This window comes from Cupressus sempervirens, chromosome 10 (genome assembly GCF_028749045.1).
Source record: "Cupressus sempervirens isolate cs-2001-9-10 chromosome 10, ASM2874904v1, whole genome shotgun sequence".
NCBI classification, from domain to species: Eukaryota; Viridiplantae; Streptophyta; class Pinopsida; order Cupressales; family Cupressaceae; genus Cupressus; species Cupressus sempervirens.
In genome coordinates, this window is record NC_143127.1 from 339070903 (window position 1) to 339090553 (window position 19651).

The window sequence follows — 19651 nt, forward strand, 5'->3', positions numbered from 1 at the left end:
CAGGTGTCGAGTAAAGTTCAAGTGCTGAGCATCAAAAAAATCTTAGTTGGTGCCGAGTGATCTTTAGGTGCCAAACATCAAGAAAAACATAGTTGATGCCAAGTAACATAGTGTGTACTGAGCACCAATATTTCAATAGTGTCAAGCTGCTACATTATTTCAAATGACGAAGATTCACCAAATCTGAGCCAACAAAGTGGTCGCCTTGAATTTTGTGAACAAGTTGGAAGATAAGGATGATGAGCTGGTCACACATAATTCTATGTAAACCATTTTTGGGCGAATTCTAAAGAATTATTTAAGAAGTTTTTAGAGGAAACAAAATATGGGTTAGATGCAATGAATCCTACCTAATCCATACGAATTGAAATTAAAGAATGGAAGAAAAAATCGGGAAAAGGAACTCCAAGACTTCTATTTAAGGAGTAATAGACCAAGAAGCAAAAGCTGCTGATATTGTTGATGCTGAATAGCCAAATCTGCAAAGTGGTTAGAAGGGTGTCAAAGAGAAGACATCTAGGAGAAGGAAGAGCACAAAGGCTCTGCTTCTGGAAGTGGTCATGAAGAGATGATTGCACTAGTGCATTGAGTATGGAGATTAAAGAAGACTAAGCCTGAAGGAGGGAAAGTTTTCAGAGTTGTAGTGATTGAAGGCCAAGCAATGGTTTGAGTTGAGAAGTGATCCGAGATCTGCAAGATAAGTTGTATGTTGTAATCAGGTCAAAGATTTTCTAATACTCTCTAGCAATTGTTTTAGATCTAAAAATCCTATGGACTTAGGTTGGTTTAATAGCCATTTGTAAATCCTTTAACAGGGTGGCATTCCAAGTGAATGTTCTAAAGTCCTTTAACTAGGCCCACTTCTAATAGGGTGGATAAATCCTTTAAAAAGCTCACATTTGATAGTGTGTAGTAAGCCTTTAACAACGCAGGCCTTTCATAGGGCATCACTTCAGAAGAGTGAGAATGGAGTAGCATGTTACTGGTGGTTTTTCCCAAACTAGGTTTCCACATAAATCACTATGTTTAGTGTTGATTTCTTATGTGTAATACTTGCATGTTGATTTATAGTAACTTTCTGGTTAGAAAAGTTAAAGCTTGGATGAATGAATGGTTGAATGGGCTCACTATAGTTAGTGATAAGTTTGAATAGGACATTTGGACCTTGAATAACTAATTCAACACCCCCACCCCCACTCTCAATTATTCTAAAGCATTTCTAACAAACTATTATTTTCATCAAGTTATTTAGATTTGTTTGATTTATTTGACTTAGTGCATGTATATGTTCCTTTTTCATTGATTTCAAATGGGTAGAGACATCCTTCTGTAAAAAATAAAATGTTTCAAGTTAGACAATAATGATTTTTTATAGTAACTATGAAAGATATATCATTATTTAATATTTATACACTTCAAATTGAATAAATAGAATTCAATAAAATATAAAAACCAAAATTTAATAAGAACCATAATAGAATAAAGACCATACATTACAAGTTGATAATGAGGTTCACCTTTTAATGGATACAATTTTTAGTCAACTTCAAATGTGTGACAAATCCATTAATATTGATTAAAAAAATACATAAAAATATCTTTCATACACAATGACCTACAATATAATATTTTTTATTCTTCTAAGAATATATAAACTCACTTAGAGTTCATAACATGCTTCCTAAAAATAATCATAATATTAAGAATATTTACTTCTTCAAAACTACTTATACATAAGAATATGTGTATTTCTCTCCAAAAATAGACAAATGTAGCTATGAAAATACTTATCATTTATATCAGCAAGGTCACAAGCTTACTCCATCACATTTTATTTTCTTTCTAACAAGGACACATTGCGTCGAGTTCCTACCTTTAGTAATATTGTTTTTTAAAATATAGTAGAAAAAAGTAATATTAACATGGTTTACTAACTTATGAATATAAAAAATGTCCTCTCAAAATGACTATTATTAATTGAAAATGAAATTAGAATAATGAATATCTTAAGACACAACTTTGGGAAATAGCAATGAAAAATTTGTATTGAATTTATGTCTAAATAGATGATGACAAATTTTTTACTTTATGCATTTAATTGCAACCACCTACTATTAATTAATTTTATCATAATTTTAATAGGAAAAGGAAAAAGTTGAGGAGAAATATATGATTTTTATTTCAAAGTAATTATTAGAAACTGTTGGGACTCATGACAGTTCATTGTACTAACTAATAAGGAATGAAATAAAATATTCATAATAAATTTATAAAAGAAATAGAAATTATAACATTACAAAGGTACCAACATTTGTAAAAACTCTATGATTTGATTGGTTAAAGGAAAAAATAAATTGGCATTCCATGAATGCTATAATATCCTACCTATGGTAGGAACTAATAAGGTGTAACTTAAATATGCTTCAACCCATATCAAAACCTATTTTTATGTTTTATGTAAATGATCAGTCTTATTCTCATATAGGTTATTGGGTCAAATACATATGTGAGTACTTTAATCGACATTTTATTGAGCATTGGGTCACAAAATAAAGATAAATTTCCCCCATATATTTGCAATGTGCACGTGTGTGTTTTATTGATAAAGGTATTTAATGGAATGGGGTCAATTATGGGGGAAAAATCCTATTGAATGTACTTTAGCATTAAATACAACTTTATGATTAATGTCAAATTTAAATGAATCCATCTGCCTATATGTGAAAGCATGTAGATTAGTGATGAAAACATTAAATTACCTTGTTTAGTTTGTGTCACGATTTTTTTCCACATGTCATAAGTTTAGAGGACATGCTAATCTCTAGACAAAATGCACTAAAGACAAAACAATGTCAAAAAAATTATTCTTTCCAAATTCATAGAAAATGTAGTGATATTTTTCCAATTTTTTTGTCATTTTTTACTACAAACTATATAGATGATGAAGATGAAATGGTAAAGTTTTTTAGAAAAAGCCATGATATTTTTGATTTTTTGAAAATTGGTCAACTGTATAAAATGTAGGAAGGATGGCCACATCTTAAGTTTACAATGTCATGTGTCATCAACATCATACAACATGACGGTCTATGAGTATCCCATGTATGAACTAACCTTTACAATGCCTTCAAACTTGTGAGGGCCATAACTTTTTCTCATGACATTCATTTCAATCTAATAAAAATGCATTGGAGAGCTCTAGATAATATCTAAAATATTAAGGAATTCTAATCAAGTGGTAGGCATGGGGGTCATTAATATTAGTCACACTACTTAATATATTGTTCAATTTTTTCATATATTAAGGGTCAATAATATTTGGTGCTAATTAGCCTGTAAAAATTTCCTTTGATAGAGTAATTCTCTTTAAGTGATTATGGATGATTATGAGATATTGGAATAAATATTTATAATAAATTTAAGAATAGTATATATATATATATATATAGAACAGGACAAACATAGGTTTTGGAGAACAACTTAGAGGGTTTGGAAATGAAGGGAATTTTTTGTGGCTTGAACGATTTTTCCCATCGTAGGAATTTTCATCTAGTTGTCAGAGTTTAGCATTAGTGCGAGGTAATGCTGGAGATCCTCGGCACCTAAAATTTTTGGAGGATTTGTAAATGTAGAGGATTGGAGCTTCAGATCGACTCATTATAATACCTTTAGCTGAATCTGTTGCAGCCATGTTATGAGCCAGAGCTTCATTTTTTTATCAACTAGTGATGTGTGCATTGGGAGATTATTCTCAGAGATAGATATCATGAATTAAAAAGGATGGGAGGTCGCTTACATAAGTGACAAAGCTAAATGATTGAAGGTCTTTGAAGAGCTGATAGCTAATCTCTATTGACCTCTAGCCTTGGCAATGTCTAGTTTGATTCACTACATATCCTGTTCCATATCAAATTTTCTGGAGTGGGACCAAATTCACCACAAGTTTTCATAGAGGGATACGTGCCAAATTTACCAAAACTTACAGTGACTTTGACTAAATCCATCAGAGCCAGGCCGACTTTGGAGATGGAAGCGAGGAGACATTTGAAAGAATGCATCAAATAGTTTGCATGTGGAGTGTTTTTCAAAATGTCTTAGGACAATGACATATCATTGATTGCGATGGTCTCAAATTATAAATGCATAACATTTGGCAGATTGTCATAAGTGTACAATAATATAAATCTCTACAGAAAATGGATTTCTTGAAACTTTTTTAAAGCTCAAGAGCAACTATAATGCGCAAAAAATGCCTGAAGGAAATGTGACAACACATATGAAACATGTTATGTGGGAACAATACAGTGCATGTGACCTATTTGATAGAATAATAGGAGGCCTCAAAGAAGTGGAAGCACATATATTTGAATTGTTTATCAACTTACATCAAATAGATTGCTTTGCTAGCATTCAAACTAAATGTGCCAACTTAAGAGCACAAGACTATAGTAAAAAAAAAAAAAATCAAGTCTCGAAATAGGGATTTAGACCATAATGGATCCACTTCAAATTTTTTCCTCCACACCTGTTGTTCAACCAGCTAAGGCTGTCATGCATTCTTCCTAATTTTAGAGTTGCAAATTTCCTGTAAAGAACTCAGGTTAGGGTTTTAAGTCTATTTTTCATGGAAAGGCAATGGTTCAACCTGCAAAGCCTTTTTTTGTCAATCCATGCTTCACTGATCATCGAGGTAAATCTTCTGAAAATGGAGTTCCAGATTCAGTGCTGAAGATGAAGATTCCAATTGTTGATGAAGGATGTAACAAATAGAATTGGAAAAGTTTTTCTTCTTATGAATTTGGTGAGACATCTAAATGGGTCATGCAAAGATTTTTGAAAAAGAGGGACTTGAAAAATTTTAGGCAGAATACCACAAATTCAAATTGATTTCATCCAGGGCATCATTCGCAAGATCGCAATAGCTAGAAAAGAAGTCATTCTTCATCAGGGCCTAGGCATTTTGACAAGCAACCTGTCATCGACATTTGTTATGGAACTCCACTAGGGTCCCCTATTCACATACTAAATACCAAGCCCCTGAATGAAGGGATTTTTCCTAATGAAGCGCTTGGTAAAGATCCTGTTAAGTTGGTTGATGCCACTGTTCAAACTTTGCATTCAGACTCCTTGCCCGATTCAAACCGAGGTCCCTTCAAACCAAAGAGGCAAAGGCTAGTTTGGTGAAAGAAATCCTGCCTAGATAGTACAACACATCAAATTCAGCAGCATATAATTGATCACCTATCTATCACATTTCCAAGTCACATGTTGCAAGAATCGGTTGGTATTCTCTCACAATCTACTCTCATTGGTAAGATCAATTTGGATTCCATTGACATTTCAGATATTAAACAGTGGGCTTTTAAAAACTAGATAGGTGTTAAAGATGTGTTTTATATAGACTAGCAATCTCAATTTTTTGTTGCAATTTTTGAATCTAAAGAAGCTAGAGATTGTGTGTATAGATTTAACAAGTTGTTTTGTTTGGGGTATGGCTTGTATACTATGATCCGGATTCAAAATTTTAACCTATAATCATTAGAGATTTAGTTCTATCCATTTTGGATTTCCTTTCCATGATTGCTTTTAGAATACAGGGATCCGAATATTATTGAAGTTCTTGCAAATAAAATTGGCATCTTCTTGAAGCATGATCTCATTCCATATGATCGACCATATCTATGTGTCAGAGTCTGTGTGCTTCTAGATATGAGAAAAATCATCCCATCTAATATTCAGATTAATTCTCCATGGTGATTATGGAATCAACCTATTCTAGTTCAGGATGCAAACACAATTTAGAGATTCCAATCTACTCTTGGGCATTTTAACACCCAATGTCTAAATGGTGTTCAAGATTCAATAAAAGCATGCTCTGATCATACTACAGATCCAAAAATTTGCACATTTCAGAGATTAATAGAAGATCCTCAAATTTCAGCTGGAAAAGGTCCTGTAGTAGAAGATTTCTGTACTCCACATCATGATACCATTCCAGACACATCCACATCTTATGTTCATTACAAATTTTCAGATGCAATGTTCTCCTATTTGTTAAAAATACTTATTCCTTCCGTTCTTTTTCTGATGGAGCATTCTGATAGGACTGCTATTGTTCCTTTCAAGAGAGATACTTTCATTACATATCATATGAATATTCCAAATACACTATCTTTATTGCCCATTCAACCATCAGATTCTAACATTTGTAAAGGATTGGCTAATTGGAAGACTTAGCAAATTGAAGAACAAATTATTTCAAAAATAGCCTCCAACATAATTTTTGATATTGTAGAAGAGGAAGGCTTCCCAGGTGTTAACCACAACAAGAAATAGTTGTATGATTTATTTCAGCAATATCAAATTTGGTTTCATAAGTCTTCTCATTGTTTACAGGCTAGTAAGAACTCATTTGTTACAGGGAATATTTCAAATGTTTTTTTTACTTGGCCTGAGGAAGATATTATAATTGCTAAGGACCCATTGGGAATTGAAGAATCCATATATAACAACATACAAGATTGTGTAATTAATCATTCTTCTCTCCATGAGGATACTAATTTGGGATAGACTAAGAACAACAAGGATTCTTTGCAAGATCAGACAGATGAAATTTCTTTAGAAATTCCTTTAGACCTTTATGATTATAATCAAACTCTCCCAATTGCTCAATCTATTTCCTTGAAACAAAGAGTTATTAAAACTCCAAAATCAAGAGGATGGCCTAAAGGATTCAAGACTAGAATTGAAATTGCCACTGGTATTAAAACTACTTTGGATGACAAGTTTGTGGTTTCTAAGAGAGTGACAAGGAGAACAAAATGTTCTCGTTGTCCACAATGAAGATAAATTCTTGGAATGTTAGAGGTATTAATGCCTCTAACAAAAGAAAAAGGATCAAATGCTTAATAGATGATATGAAATTAGATATTGTGTTGCTTCAAGAAATAAAACTTTCGCAACAATCATATGAAAAGACATTATTCAAATGGTCAAAGTGATCTTCCTTTCATCCACCAAGTATTGGAGCTTCAGGAGGACTTGCAATTTTGTGGAATCCTTTGTTAATTCAAGGCCAGCTCATTCATCAGCATCAAAATTGGCAAATGGTGCAAATCTCAAATTTTGAAATCTCATTTCTCATTATTAATGTTTATGGGCCAAATTCTACACAAGAGAAGTTAAAACTTTGGGATACCTTGACTCAGAAAATACAATCACAGCAAACTCAATTAATCATTCTCGAGGGAGATTTTAATGCAGTGTTGAGTCAGGATGAAAAATAGGTGGTATCTCTCCTCCTCTTTGAACAATTGGAGATTTCTCCAATTTTGTTGATAATAATGGGCTTATGGATATTCCTCCAACTCAAGGAAAGTATACTTGGTCAAATAGGAGAGATGGTTTTGCATAGATTGCTGTTTGGCTTGACAGATTCTTGTTGTCTCAAGAATAGAAATTGCAGCAATTTCAGCTTAGTGCAGATATTTTACCATATCCAGAATCAGACCACTACCCAATCACCTTATCACTTACTCGAGCTGCAGATATTAAGCATTATCAAGGTAAATCCTCATTCAAATTTGAACGTATGTGGCTTTTTCATCCACATTTTCTCCAGCATCTTAAGTAGTGGTGGGTTAGTGCACCTTTTGTTTCGGGTTCTAAGATGCATCAGTTTGCAAGGAAGATGAAACATATTAAAAATCACATTAAACAATGGAATCGAGATATCTTCAAAAATGTCTTCAATCAAAAAGAGATTGTCAGGGTACAATTGGAGGATATTCACACTGATATCATTCAAAATGGGATGACAAATGATACATATATTAAACAAAAAAATCTTCAGAATGAGTGGGAAGAGTTGTGTGGAAGAGAAGAGGAATATTGGCATCAAAAGTCTAGGGAGTTATGGCTTCAACAAGAGGATAAGAATACTAAATATTTTCATGCTTCAGCACAGCAAAAAAGAGCAGCCAAAACAATCTTTAATATTAAGGACTCAGTAACAGGTAATGTCTTAACAAACTCCTAGCATATTAAAGAGGAAGGTGTTAGGTTTTTTAAGAATCTTCTTGCACCAGCTGAATTTCGAGCACCTTCCCCTTCACAAGTGGCATATCTTCTTCAAGCCATTCCAAAATTGGTGTCTCCAAAAGATAATAATATTCTTAAGAAACCGATCTCATTACAAGAACTTCAAAAGGTTGTCTTTTCATTCCCTTCGGACAAAGCTTCGAGTCCTGATGGATTCATGGCACTATTTTTCCAATGCAGCTGGGATTTTATTTTTTTTGATGTTTTGGCTGCAGTGGAAGATTCTAGGAAGTGCAAATCAATGCTTAAGTATTTTAATACCACCAACATTGCAATTATTCCTAAGTTGAAAGAGCCCAAAACATTTGCTGATTTTAGGCCTATCTCTCTTTGTAATCTTACATATAAGATTATAATGAAGGTAATATACTCTCGTCTTTAGTATCTTCTTCCAAAGCTAATTTCTTCAGAGCAGGGGGCTTTTGTTCCTGGTAGGGAAATTATGGAGGGAGCAATGGTTGCTCATGAAGTTCTTCATTCTATAAGTACAAATCAGTCTCCTTCTTTCGTAATCAAGCCAGATATGATGAAGGCCTATGAAAGAGTTTGCTGGTCATTTCTTCTTCAGGTCCTCTAGCAGATGGGTTTTTCAAATCAATGGTGTAAATGGATAAGAGCATGTATCTTTGGGGCTTGGTTTTCAGTCATTGTTAATGGGACAGCTTCTGGTTTCTTCTCTTCTACTCAAGAAATTAGGAAAGGAGATCCTCTTTCTCTAGCTTTGTTTATCATCATGGCTGAAGCCTTTAGTAGAACCATTAGGCACTATCATCTTTAAGGAAAATGGAAGGGAGAAAACATTACTGGCACATCTATTTCCATTACACATTCTTTATTTGTAGACAATACACTCTTGTTTGGTCTATCACAAGTGTCAGAAGCTAGACAAATAAAGAAGATTTTGGAGTTGTATTTAGATGTCTCAGGGCAGAAAATCAATTCAAATAAGTCAAAAATATTTATTTTCTACACCAATAAAGTGATCTCGAAAGGAATTGTTAAAATTTTGGGATTTTCAGAGGACTTTCTTCCATCAACATATCTTGGAATTTCATTTTTCATGGGATCAAATAAGACAAGCTATTGGAATTTTGTTATTCAAAGAATTAAGTCTAGAGTGGTAGCTTGGAAAGCCCGATGGCTTTCTTTAGCAGGAAGAATTCTACTTATAAAATTAGTACTTTCAGCAAACCCAAATTACTATATTGCAGTCCTTAAAGCGCCGGCATCAATCTTATTACAAATCCAAAACTTGATTAGAGGCTTCCTTTGGGCAGGAAATATGAATGGGGATAAAAAGATTCGGCTTGTATCACTTCATGACATGGCTCATATTCCAACCATTGGTGGAGCAGGTATTCATGATTTGACTAAGAGAAATGCAGCTTTTGGTGGGAAACTCATTTGGCATATGTACACTAAACCTCAATCAACATGGTGTCAGATAATGCAACAAAATTATTTAGATAATAATGACCCCACAAGAATGTTTTCAATTCTTAATCCCCCTAAAGGCTCTGTGATTTGGGATTTTATGATCTCTTCCAAAGATATTTTTCTTAAATATATTTCTTGGGAGTTGAATAAGGGAGATAGAGTCAACTTTTTGAGGGACTCATGGAATGGATTTCCACCTCTTCATACTTTGCAGTTTTCTCAGAACATAATGAACATTTCAGAATCAGTTTGGGGTAATAGAGTCATTGATTTTATAGATAAAATTTGTCCCTATTCTAGTAAAGTCACTTGGAAAAATCCAGATCACCTGTCTTTGTCTATTCAAGAGAAACAAATGTTTAGGGACTATTTAGACAAGAGACTTTTTTACATTTCAAATGGGGAAGATAGATTGTTTTGGGCTCCAGCTAAAGATGATTGCTATTCAGTCAAAGAGGGGTATAAGTTGTTACAGAGAATGGCTACACAAAAGAATCCATCTAGAGCTTATAAATTTTTTTGGAACCATGTTGTTCTTCCAAAAGCTAGATGTTTTGCATGGCTTGCACTTAAACACAGAATTCTTACAAGTGACAGATTAACTAAGTTCATTATTGCTCCTCCATTTAAATGTGTGTTGTGCAATGAAGAATATGAATCAGTGGATCACTTGTTTGTCACCTGATCATTTGCATATGATTGTTGGTTTTTTGTTCTCAGAAAACTTCATTATTATACTCGTCTTCAAAATAACCTTTGGGAGATTTTTCAATCTTGGCCACTTCTTTTTTTGAAAGCATTATTTTGTAGGAATTTGGATATGTACTCCAGCTTTGGTTATTTGGGCTATTTGGTGGGAGAGGAATAAGAGGATATTTAGAAATGAATTTGCAAAGAAAGAAATAGTGTTACAAGGCATTGTAAAGTCTATATCAGAAGTCACTAATGCAAGCCTTTTTAGATGCAAAATCAACCCTACAATCTCAGTTTGGGACAGTTTCATCATTCGAGAGTGGAAATCTCTTCTTATTCCATGGGGGAGTGGAATTAGCAACAATCAACATTCCAAGATAGATAGAGTAGTTGTGCAATGGCTACCTCCTAAGTCGGGTATAGTGAAACTTAATTTTGATGGCGTTTCAAGGGGAAATCTAGGTAAATCAGGTCTCAGGGCATGTGTCAGAGATAGTAAAGGTATAGTTCTAGCAATTTCATCCTCCCCGCTGTCAGATGGGATAAATAATTTAGTAGAAACACAAGCTCTCTTGGCAGGCCTTGTACTGCTTAAAATAGGTAATTTTCACAGTCTATATTGAAGGTGATTCTCAAATGGTTATTAATAGTTGCATTAAACGACAATCCTATTCATGGCATTTGCAATATATCTTCAAGCAAATTTGGTACTTGATTGATCAATTTTCAGAAGTTACCATATCACATACCCTGCGAGAAGTAAATAAAGTGGTCGATTTCATATCTAATCTCATGTGTGATGGTGTCATAGTTAACACACATCAACCCAACTCATTTATTGAACAATTCGAACAATTACATTCATTGATTGCATCTAAAAGTTGTTTATCATGCTCATAAAATTTAGATGTAAAGCTTGACTCAGGACAAAGTTCTCAATGGTATAGTTTTATGAGCCTTGATTTTGTCGATACAATATCTATTGTAAATATCAACAAATATCTTTATGTAGATTTGTATATAAGCAATGATTCTAGGTTTTCTTTCTGGTTCTTTCCTGGTTGAGCTCTTTGAACCAATTTTATTAATAAATATATTTAGTGGCTAGCCCACTTTTGCCAAAAAAAAAAAAAAAGAATAGTATATATAGGAACTAGGAGTTTGAAGAATGACATTGAATCCTTATAGAATTAATTTCTCTTTTGTTTAAGAATAAATATTATTTCATAATATATATTACCTTAAAGGTATATGATTCAACTTTTAGTACAAGTTTTTTAATGTTATAATTTGTGTAGTGCCAAAATAATGTGTTTGAATACATTTGTGAAAATTTACTTCTATCTAGTTCTTAAATGTTTGAGTTTGTTAAGTTAGTGCCTTTGAGAGATTGTTTAAGACATTTTAAACTTGACTGGTGAATAATTTTTTTGTTATTGAATCTCTTTTGTTAGGCTAGATTGATGTAATAAGAGCCACATGGTTGTACTTACCCTTAAAGCGCATTGTAAAAATTACTATGTATGATAATAGTTGTTAAAATAGAATTGTTATAGTAAATTTATAACAATCCAAACACAATTAAATTTGTAATAGTTAAAGATAAAGTAAACCAAAGATTAAATAATAGGTGTATAATCAAATTACTATTAGTATTAAATTGTGGATTATATTATATTTTAGTACTACAAAGTTTCTTTTTAGTAATTTAATATGCTTGTTTAATTTAAATTATTCTTTTTCTTTACTAACCACTAAAATGATACTAAGAATTTCGATTGAGCTAATTTTATTTTAACATTAAAAGTAATTATTTATATATAGTAGTTTATTAAAGTAATCTATAAATGATTTCATAAAACGTAAAAATATTAATATTAATAAAATGTATTAGCTAGCCAAAAATGAAGGTGAAAATAAATCAATATAAGAGAGCCTCCAGAAAAGGGGTACTACAAAACATAATGAAATCAACTAATTATCTTTCACAAAAATAATATATATAAGACATTAAAGTAAAAAATTAATATAATAACTTTATAAATATTTGAAATTATCATAAAAATAGTTCATTCGTATTGGTTGATTGATATTGAACTAATTTAGTAGTTTGACAAAGTGAATGCAATAGTACTAGCCTACAATAAGTTTTTAAAAAATTATATGGTCTATATGCAGATATAATCTATGTGCCCTTTAGCAATTGAAGTATGATATGATGATATTTTTATTTTCAAGTGTTATGGGATAGACCAATTAATTATATATCAAATGTCTAAATAACACTAAAAGGTACATGTACAAACATGTGTTATTGTAAGAGCCAGTAAAATAGGATGAGCAATTTATGAGTTTAATTTAGAAAAGCTAGTTTCACATTAATTCATACTTACCTAAAGATTGAGCTGAGGTGACCTTGAATATATTTCAATCAATGTCAATTAAGAAATAAATAAATATTGACAAGGTATCAATTATGAGAAAAAATCACATAATATCATAACACTCGATGATATGTTATTACAAAAAAAATCACAAACACAAACACACACACATGCACGCACACATGCACGCACGTGTGCGCGTGCACACACACACACACACACACACACACACACACACACACACACACACACACACACACACACACACACACATGCACACACATACACACACATGCGCGCACACACTCACACACATGCACAAACTATTGAGCATGTTTTATTATAACTCTTACAAAATCATAAATTTTATATCACACACACACACACACACACACACACACACACACACACACACACACACACACACACACACACACACACACACACACACACACACACACACACACACACACACACACTATTGAGCATGTTTTATTATAACTCTTACAAAATCAAAAAAATTATTATTGGTTTATCAAAAAAATTATCAAAATATATAACTTACATGTTTAATGATTACAATTATTCTTTATTCATACTTATATCATTAGTACACACATGCTCTCTCTCTCTCTCTCTCTCTCTCTCTCTCTCTCTCTCTCTCTCTCTCTCTCTCTCTATTGAGCATGTTTTATTATAACTCTTACAAAATCATAAATTTTATTATTGTTTTATAAAAAAATTATCAAAATATATAACTTACATGTTTAATTATTACAATTATTCTTTATTCATACTTATATCATTAGTAAGAGTACACATACATTATATATTTGTGTGTTTATTTTTATATTGAAGTGAATTTTTGGTTATAATTTTGAATTTAAAAAGTTTTCTATATTATTTTAAATTGTTTTATGAATTTTGTACATGATACTATTTGATATCTAAACATATTTAGTTAATTATCTTATAAGTAACTTAAATAATATAATTTGTTTGTAAATTTTTTTCTCTATATTAATTTGAATTTTTGTTTCCTAAAGCATGAAGATGATCTTCAACAAGTATTGTGAAAGCTTTGGAGAAATTTTAAATATTGAGGTAATTGAATCCTATGTTTTTGCATATGTATAAGATATCATTTCTTTAATTGTTATTCAATGTGTATTATATTTGCAAAGTATCACTAACATATTTATATAAATTATTCTACATAGGCTTATTCATAGACCTAAACCAATTAAATTATATAAAAATTTAATCATATAGATATCAATATCTATTTTATGTTTAGATATTCAAAACATTAATTTTATTTGTGGTTAAATGGAATGAAAGGAAAATGAATGTATGTTGGTTTAGTACTACTAATTATGCAACCAAATCCTTAATATAGACTTGTGAGGCTATGTGTGATACCGTATTCTACCATTCCTAATTTAGATGCTAAAAATAATTTGATTAATTAGTTTCTATATCAAAGGCGGAAAAAAGATAATTGTAAGATCATTATCAATAGAAAAAATTACTATTTCTCTTTTGATTAAGTGAAACGGGTTTTAAATGGTGCCTGGAACCTAATGGTTACAAAAGAAATAGACATTAAGTCCAAAACCATTATAGACAACACAAAAACAATGGGCCTAAAAGGATAGGAGAGCCAAACAAAAAGGGAAACATCTAAAAGAGCAGGCGAGCATCATGTTCTGGAAGGACCTGAAACCTTTTACGATACCGAGCCTCAAGATTTACATTTTGGTCCCATCTTTTGAGAATTGAAAGTGATGTAGAAGCATCCAAAGGTATAAGGGCAATCCTGTGTCATCCAAAAAAGTACTTAGACTTGGTTTTTGTTTCATGTGTTTTCATTTCTGGATACCCATTTGGGTCAAATAAAGGTTCAACTCTCACAGTTCCACTATTAGTGTTCTGGGTTAGAGTTTTTAATCACCTTGGGATACGTGTAAATGCCAAAAAAATAGGAGTATCTAATTGAGTCATCATTTTGGTCAACTAGAAGGTGTAAATTGGTCGAAAGATTTTCATTGTAATTTAGAGCATTCCAAAAAAAGAATCAGGTCAAAAGGCCCTACGGTTTGAAAGTTATTGCAATTTTTTAGTTTCTCGAGACCTCTTGAGAATGCTTCAAAGTAAGATTAGGGGCATTAAATGACCTCGAACAGGGCCAAAAAATGGAAAATGAGCGAAGCTGGTCAATATGGCTATAGAGCACTTCAAGAACTTTTCGAAAATGTAAACAATTCGTCAATCGGAGCTACGACTCAAAAGTTATGTCTCCCAAAAGTTTGGTTACCGTTTCTAGATTCTTCTTATTTTGCGCTGACTTCTAATGCGACTTCTAGAGCCTTCTATTAGGTCGGTGGATGCCTACTAGCACTTTCTAGAATGTATTCCTAATCCTTAACCCTCTGGGGTCTATTTAAGAACATTTCTAGCTTTGTAAAAGGCAATTCGGAGTGGAGTTTGAGAGGAGGTACTGGGAGAAGAAATTATCTCTAGATTTATACTATTGTACAAGCCCTTAGGGAATGTTTTGAAGTCTATTATCTCTGTACTGAATGTACTAGCATATTTTCACAGTTAATAAAATTTTCCCTTTCCTGTTGTGTCCATTCTGTGCTTGGTTCGTGTCCCCATCAGAAAGACATCAAACAAAGGTTTTGAGAACTTGACTCCTTTTCCTTTTATTGTTGTCTAACCATCCTCCACCTTCCCAGTGACCACCTACTAATGAAGGCATTCAGACTCACAACCATCCCCCAACACTCTTGCTACAGGAGATAAAATAGCTAAAGCAGCAACACCACTTGGAATCTAGACATCAACAGAAGAAGGGATAGTAGCATTGTTGTAAGACAGAGCCACAAGAGGGGCATCATTTGAATCGACAATTTTGGCAACCAAAGAAGGGACAAATGCAACATTCTTAGTCACCACCAAAGGGACATCATTTTAATCATCAGAGATAGCAACAAAATCGTCCACCAAAAAATGATCTTCTTGAGAAGAGCCATCCAACCCATTCCCAACTGTAGAAACTTTCTAAACTGTATAGTGGCCATCTGAAACCCCCAACCACCAAGAAGGTAATTTATTTAGTTTGACCTTTTCAAAGGAGCATTGCATAGTGAGATGGCTAGTCTTATGGCATTTTCTACATTTGAAGGGAATACCCTCATAATCAAGAAGCTGAATCCAATAGCCTTTTGTAGAGGCCAACTTGATCATTTCAGGGGGGCCCTTGGGGATGTCGATCTCCACAAGAATGTGAGGATACATCATCCTAAAAACATTATAGGATGCAAAATAAACTAGCAAGAAGTCCCCAAGGGCTTCCCCCATAGCCTTGAGGACTCAATCCAACCATAGGTGAAGGGGAAGATTTGGAAACCTTACCCAAAGAGGAATCTTATCAAAGGATTCAGTCAATAGGTCAAAATACTTATACCAGGGGAACCTCTCCTCCCAAGAGAAACCATGACATAGGATGATACTCCTATCCTCAACATTAACAAATATCACTATTAAAAAGACCCTTGCCATTAGGGTAAATCTAAACTAAATTCAAAATGATAGGTTCTCATTATTTGGATATCCAAGCATCTGGATCTGATAGAGAGGGCTTAAATCCCCTAAAACAAAAAATGGAAATTGTAGCAAAGCAGTTGTCCACATATGTGGAAATCTCATCAACTATTTTAGAATCCATTTACTTACACAGACAAGTACATTGGAATGGAGCCCCAACTTCATAGCATGACCCTCGATACCTTCCTCATAGGTAGCCACACTAGAATAAGAGATAGCAAATCTTCCCATAGCAACCTGAGGTTGAGCAGTAGGGGAAAGAGGCTCAATAGTAGGAGCCATAGAAGTAGAAGCTATAGCGACCCTAGCCACTATAGAGGGACTGAAAGAATCCACCGGCTTAGCTACAGATTGACTTTAAGCCCCAAAATCATCTAGAGATAAATGGGTAGGAGAAAACATAGTTTGAAACCTAGCAAGAGTAACACGGGTACAAGTAGAAATGGGAGGGGAACATGTGCAAGAGACATTTGAAGCATAGCTTCAAAGTTCATCATGAATTGATAACTTTGCGAGAAAAGTCTAGTCCTATACCCCAGGCTAGTGGAGCATGTACTTGGTACGAAAGTCCCATAAGGGAAACTAGCCTACAACCATTCTCCACTATGAAGTAAAAGTAAAAAGATTACTATGTCCAATTGTAGCATAGTTTGAACTTTAATTACCATGTCTTAAAATGTGGTCAAATATATTTCTATATGTACATTAATAAGATCACTTGACAAGATATTAGTTTTGGATGATCAATTAAAATAGTTAAAGGTGATTTTGTTTACACTTGGAACCTCAATATTGTTTTAACTTATAGTTTTATTGACGATTGATTATTGACAGCAAAATGAATCTAATCATTTAGCTTCAATATTAGCATACCTTGATATTTGGTTGAATAATTATTGACAAATAAATGAATCTAATGATTTTGATAGATTCTCCTACAATGTACTATTTGTCCACTCCTAGATGCTTTACCCTTTTAAAGATAATATTTATCACATTTGAGAAGGGTATTAGTCCATCAGTATTATTATCATTTCTATATAATTTATTTTGGATGATTTATCACTATAAACCAAGAAATATCATCTTTAGAACTTATTGTGCCTTTACTAGGACTCAGAATATTTCTTAGGCAACACCCCAACCTAGAATTAATTTGTTTTCTTAAAATCAACCTATTTTTTGCATTTCTTGAGATACGTATCTTTTTTTCATTAAAATTTGGACTCTTTATTTATTTCCTTTTTCTGTGGCCCATTATTACACATTGCATCAAATAGTGGTGCATCCTCTAGAGGTTTTATCTTCTCTTTAAATTAGGAGACAATCCAATGATATACTATTTTATTTTAGGTCACGTATCATAAATATTACTAGAAACTATAGTAGACTTGTCAATTTAAAATCACGTATTATAGTGGAAAAATAAGGAATTGCATTAAATAGTGAATTTTTTAAATATAAGTAGAAAACTATATATTTTTTAATATTTTTACTAGATAACATTAGTTAAATCCTAAGTAATAATGTAACTACTAATACCTTAGAGTTTCCTTATGATCTTATCATAATACTTCATCTTGAATGAGATAATATGTATATAGTCATACCTTTTTATTGATATCTCTAGAAATGTGCCTAATTATGAAAATTTTGACTCCCGAAGGTTCCTCCGAGAGTGGAGTGGTCAGTATGGTAAGCCTCACGAGTAGGGGGATACTTATTTGTAAATTTCTAAGAAACCTCCAGGATTTTAGAAGTTGACTCTTCATGGAGTAAAAGGGAGAGAAAATTGGATAAAGAGGTTACAATGGAAAACTGTGACAATGAACTGACCTTCTTGCAGAGTACACAAGTTAACTCTATGCAAGGTATCAATGCATGAAATGAATAAATATAGAACATAACCTAGAACTCTGAAACATGAAACATGACATATAAGAATAAAAACTATTAGAAAAAAGAGTATAGTCCAATCAACAACCATCCAAATTAAAGTGTTAAACTTTAAGCTTGTATAGAAAACATTAATAAAGTTAATGAGATCCTATAAGAGGGAGAAAAGGGCATGAGGAATGAATTATTATATTGATAAATCAAAAAAATGATGAAAATCTTAAAACTATTACAAAGAAGAATCCCCTAGATTACAATAATTGATCCTAGTTCAAAATTTTCATTAGCCTTTCTTTAAAATGTGTTTCCCTCTCAATTTTAAAGTCATAGATATAGAATGCCCTTGGTAATCATTGGTAGTAAAAAAATTGTTGGTTGCTTCTTCTTTATTTTTAGGTCACAACCATCCCCTTCTTATCCTTTGAAGGATGAACATCTATTGAATAGGTCTCTACTTAGAAGGTATTAAATCATGTGCAATCATTTATTACATCACTGTTACTCTATAGAAGGTCACCCATATTTTGAGTCTAGAGGTGTATGAAAATTAATGTTAAAAAACCTCCCCATCCCTGATCATTGTCACATGTGAAGATGTGCATATGGTTGGTTCCATTCTAGGACACTCCTTTGTGCATTGTGTGGAACAAACTTTGGGTCTCAAGATGATGAGAGAGGTGGATGATATGGACATGTGGCACATCTATGGGTTTCCCATAAGATTGTGGGAGTAGTAACTCCATAAGAATGCATCATTGGGAATAATAGCACTATTTTTTGTTATTCGTTACATTGCCATTACTCTTAGATGAATCAAGGAACCATGAGTATTATTTCAAGATACTATGAAAACTTACTTCAGAGAACCAACTAGAATTCTTTACATACTATAATCCCACTTTTAGGAATTCTTTAGTATTAGGTTAGATTTTGATGCAAAAGCATCCAAGGAGTAATAGAAATCATGCATCTCCCGAAAAATATTGTTTAGTTGATAGTAAGAAATACTATTTTTGGAAAGGTTTCTATTTTTCATCATTTTTTCATGAAATATTATATAGGCCTATTGAGCAATCAAAAATAACTAATGATGAAAAAGTAACCCCATATTTTAGAATATATTCATTTTTTCTAACCAATTTCTCCAATGAAAACTTCAAATGTATTTTGGAGGGCCTTAGAATCCAAGGTATGGACCAAACAATATAGATTAGATTTCTTCAATATATTTTCATTGATGTATATAAAATTACAAATTTCAATGGTAAGATTATAAGAAATGCATTTTCAAATTTGTGCTAATTGAGGAGAAAACATAAAACTATTGGATATTGCATTTAATGGATACATCTTATTACAATTTATTTATTCTATATGTAATCTAAGAATTTAATTTTAATCTCTTATCTTAATGTGTTTATTATATGTTTTACTCTAGATGCTTTTGAATATAGGAAATTTTATTTTGGTTGTACCTTGCCAGACTTGTTACTTAATATTCCTTTGACATGGTCACCTAGTTGTAATTT

The 19651-nt window shown here is 32.4% G+C and overlaps 1 pseudogene; it reads left to right on the forward strand.

Annotated features, from left to right (window-relative positions):
- Nucleotides 1–19651, forward strand: part of LOC149533976 (MADS-box transcription factor 23-like) — a 290054-nt pseudogene that overhangs the window by 130954 nt on the left and 139449 nt on the right.